The 4846-nt window shown below is 34.8% G+C and overlaps 1 protein-coding gene and 1 pseudogene across 1 annotated transcript in view; both read left to right on the forward strand.

Annotated features, from left to right (window-relative positions):
* LOC116554863 (solute carrier family 22 member 25-like) overlaps nt 1-4846 on the forward strand; it is a 35568-nt gene that overhangs the window by 11251 nt on the left and 19471 nt on the right. The window lies entirely within an intron of this gene.
* Nucleotides 1113-1232, forward strand: LOC116555244 (annotated as a pseudogene).

The raw sequence follows: 4846 nt of genomic DNA on the forward strand, positions 1-4846 counted from the left end.
GGAAAGAAGGAAGGAAGGAAGGAAGGAAGGAAGGAAGGAAGGAAGGAAGGAAGGAAGGAAGGAAAGAAAATTGAGAAATTTCTTGAAACAAATGATAATGGAAACACAATATACCAAAATCAATGGAATATGGCAGAAGCAGTGCTAAGAGGGAAGTTTAGAGCTATAAGTGCCTACATCAAAAAGGAAAAAATAAATTTTAACCAAACAACATAATGATGCATCTTAAAGAACTAGAAAAGCAAGAGCATATTAAATCAAAAATTAACAGAAGAAAAGAAATAAAGATCAGAGCAGGAATAAAGGAATTTAAAATGAAAAAACATAAAACATCAACACAACAAAAGCTTGGTTTTCTAGAAAGAGAAACAAAATCGACAAAACTATAGCTAGACTAAGAAAAAAGAGAGAAAACCTAAATAAATAAAATCAGAGATGGAAAAAAAGAGACATTACAACTGATACCACAGAAATTCAAAGGGTCATTAGAGGCTACTTAAGCAATTATGTGCCAATAAATTGGAAAATATAGAAGAAACAGGTACCTTCCCAGATACATAAAACTTACTGAGATTGAACCCTAAAGAAATCCACAACAGAACAGACCAATAACAAGTAATGAGTTTGAAGATGTAATAAAAAGTCTCCAGGCAAAGAAAGGCCTGGGACCTGATGACTTCACTGCTGAATTCTACCAAACATTTAGAGAAGAACTTATACCAATCCCAATCAAACTACTGCAAAAAATGGAAGCAGAGGAAAATTAAGCTTGCCTCGTGATAAAATCTCTCAAAAAACTGGGTATAGAAGGAACATACTTCAACATAATAAAAGCACATATGGCAGACCCACAGCTAGTATTATACCGAATGGGGAAAAAATTGAAAGCCTTTCCTCTAAGATCTGGAACACAACAAGGATGTCCACCACTGCCATTTAACATAGTACAGGAAGTCCTAACTAGAGTAATCAGATCAGAGAAAAATACAAGGGGCACCCAGTTGGAAAGGAAGAAGTCAAATTATCCTTGTTTGCAGACTATATGATCTTCTATTTGGAAAAACATAAAGACCACACCAAAAAAAACCTAGTAGAATTGATACACAAATTCTACCTTTGCACAGTGGCAGTATCGTAGCCAATGAGGTTTATCCGAGGCGTGATTATTGCTAATAGAATTAATACACAAATTCTGTAAAATTATAGGATATGAAATCAACATACAAAAATCAGTACCATTTCCATATGCCAACAGTGAACAATCTGGAAAACAAATCAAGAAAGTAACCTTATTTACCACAGCAACAAATAAAATTAATTGCCTAGAAATTAACCAAAAACGTCAAAGATCCCTACAATGAAAACTCTAAAATGTTGATGAAATAAATTGAACAGGACGCAAGAAATGGAAAGATATCCATGTCCGTGGATTGAAAGAATCAATATTGTTAAAATGTCCATACTACCCAATGCAATCACAGATTTAATGCAATCTCTATCAAAATAACACATTCTTCTCAGAAATAGAAAACACAATTCTAAAATATATATGAAACCACACAAGACCCAGAATAGCCAAAGCTATCATGAGCAAAAAGAACAAAAGTGGAAGAATCACATTACCTGACTTCAAATTATACTACAGCGCTATAGTAACCAAAACAAGATGTACTGTATAAAAACATACACATAGACCAATGAAACAGAATGGGGAATCCAAAAAAAAAAAATTTCTACCATGAACACCAACAAAGGTGCCAAAAACATACACTGGGGAAAAGGACATTCTCTTTAATAAATGGTGCTGGGAAACTGGGTATCCACATGTGAAAGAATAAAACTAGACCCGTACCTTTTGCTATATATACAATTAAATCAAAATGAATTAAAAATTTAAAGCTAAGACCTCAAACTATGAAAATACTGCAAGATAATATTGGGGAAACTCTCCAGGACGTTGGACTGGGCAAAGATTTCTCCAGTAATACCCCACAAGCACAGGCAAACGAAGCAAAAATGGACAAATTGGATCACATCGTTAAAAAGCTTCTGTACAACAAAGGAAACAACAAAGGGAAGAGACAACCCACAGAATGGGAGAAATTTTTGAAAATTACCCAGCTGATTCAGGATTAATTACCAGAAATGATCACCATTTTAATTGACATGAGACGTTATCTCAATGTAGTTTTGATTTGCATTTCTCTAATGACCAGTGATGCTGAGTATTTTTTCATATATTTCTTGGCCTCATATATGTGTTCTTTTGAAAAGTTTCTGTTCAGATCCTTCACCCACTTTTGAATGGGTTTGTTTGTTTTTTTCTTACAAATCTGTTTTAGTTCTTTGTAGATTTTGGATATAAGTTCTTTGTCAGATGGGTAGACTGGAAAAAAATTTTCCCATTCTGTTGGTTGCTGATTCACTCTAATGATTGTTTCTTTTGCTGTGCAGAAGCTCTGGAGTTTAATTAGATCACATTTGTCTATTTTGGTTTTTGTTGCCAATGCTTTTGGTGTTTTAGTCACGAAGTCCTTGCCTATGCCTATGTCCTGAATGGTTTTGCCTAGGTTTTCTTCTAAAGTTTTTATGGTGTTAGGTCTTACGTTTAAGTCTTTAATCCATCTGGAGTTAATTTTAGTGTAAGGTGTCCGGAAGGGTTTTAGTTCTCCTTGAAGAAGTCCTTTAACATCCTTTGTTAGTTGTATTCCTAGGTATTTTCTTCTCTTTGCAGCAATTGTGGATGGCAGTTCATTCTTGATTGGGCTCTCTTTAGGTCTGTTATTTGTGTATAGGAATGCTTGTGATTTTTGCACATTGATTTTGTATCCTGAGACTTTGCTGAACTTGCTTATCAGTTTCAGGAGATTTTGGGCTGAGACAATGGGGTCTTCTAAATATACAATCATGTCATCTGCAAATAGAGACAATTTGACTTCCTCCTTCCCTAATTGAATATCCTTTATTTCTTTTTCTAGCCTGATTGCTCTGGCCAGAACTTCCAATACTATAAGGAATAGGATTGGTGAGAGAGGGTATCCTTGTCTAGTGCCAGATTTCAAAGAGAATGCTTCCAGTTTTTGCCCATTCAGTATGATATTGGCTGTGGGTTTGTCATAAATAGCTTTTATTATTTTGATATACGTTCCATCAATACCTAGTTTATTGAGGGTTTTTGGCATAAAGCGCTGTTGAATTTTGTTGAAAGCCTTCTCTGCATCTATTGAGATAATCATGTGGTTTTTGTCTTTGGTTCTGTTTACGTAATGAATTGCATTTATAGACTTGCGTATGTTGAACCAGCCTTGCATCCCCGGGATGAAGCCTACTTGATCATGATGGATAAGCTTTTTGATATGCTGTTGCAATCGGTTTGCCAGTATTTTATTGCAGATTTTTGCATCTATGTTTATCATGGATATTGGCCTGAAGTTTTCTTTTCTTGTTGAGTCTCTGCTGGGTTTTGGAATCAGGAAGATGTTGGTCTCATAAAATGATTTGGGGAGGATTCCCTCTTTTTGGATTGTTTGGAATACTTTCAGAAGGCACCAGCTCCTCTTTGTATGTCTGGTAGGCTTTGGCTGTGAACCAATCTGGACCTGGGCTTTTTTGATTAGTAAGCTATTAATTGCGGCTTCAACTTCAGTCCTTGTTATTGGCCTATTCAGGGTTTCTACTTCTTCCTGGTTTAGGTTTGGGAGAATGCAAGTGTCCAGGAATTTATCCATTTCTTCCAGGTTTACTGGTTTATGTGCATAGAGTTGTTTGTAGTAATCTCTGATGGTGGTTTCTATTTCTGTGGAATCTGTGGTGATATCCTCTTTATCATTTTTTATTGCATCTGTTTGAATCTTCTCTATTTTCTTTTATATTAATCTGGCTAGAGGTCTATTTTGTTGATCTTTTTGAAAAACCAGCTCCTGGATTTATTGATTTTTTGAAGGGTTTTTTGTGTCTCTATCTCCTTCAGTTCTGCTCTGATCTTAGTTATTCTTGTCTTCTGCTAGGTTTTGGGTTTTTTTTTTTTTTTTATCTTGTTAGCTGTTTCAATTTTGATGATAGGGTGTCGAATTTAGATCTTTTCTTGCTTCTCATGTGGGCATTTATTGCTATGAATTTCCCTTTAGACACTGCTTTAAATGTGTCCCAGATATTCTAGTATGTTATGTCTTCTTGTTGGTTTCGAAAAACAACTTTATTTCTGCCTTCATTTCATTGTTTATCCAGTCAATATTCAAGAGACAGTTGTTCAGTTTCCACGAAGTTGTGTGGTTCTGAGTTTCTGAATTCTGAGTTCTAATTTGATTGCACTGTGGTCTGAGAGACTGTTTGTTATGATTTCCATTCTTTTGCATTTGCTAAGGAGTGATTTACTTCCAATTATGTGGTCAATTTTAGAGTAGGTGTGATGTGGTGCTGAGAAGAATGTATATTTTGTGGATTTGAGGTGGAGAGTTCTGTAAATGTCTATTAGGATTGCTTGGTACAGGTCTGAGTTCAAGTCCTGGATATCCTTGTTAATTTTCTGTCTCATATATCTGTGTAATATTGATAGTGGAGTGTTAAAGTCTCCCACTATTATTGTGTGGGAGTCTAAGTCTCTTTGTAGGTCATTAAGAACTTGCTTTATGTATCTGGGTGCTCCTGTATCAGACACATATACATTTAGGATTGTTAGCTCTTCTTTGTTGCATTGATCCTTTTACCATTATGTAATGCCCTTCTTTGTCTCTTTTGATCTTTGTTGGTTTAAAGTATATTTTATCAGAGACTAAGATTGCAACTCCTGCTTTTTTTTTTTTTTTTTTTTTTTTTTTTTTTTTTTTTTTTTTTTTTTTTTTTTTTT

This window comes from Sapajus apella, unplaced genomic scaffold, assembly GCF_009761245.1.
Source record: "Sapajus apella isolate SASKATOON/1434 unplaced genomic scaffold, GSC_monkey_1.0 scaffold14, whole genome shotgun sequence".
Taxonomy (NCBI): domain Eukaryota; kingdom Metazoa; phylum Chordata; class Mammalia; order Primates; family Cebidae; genus Sapajus; species Sapajus apella.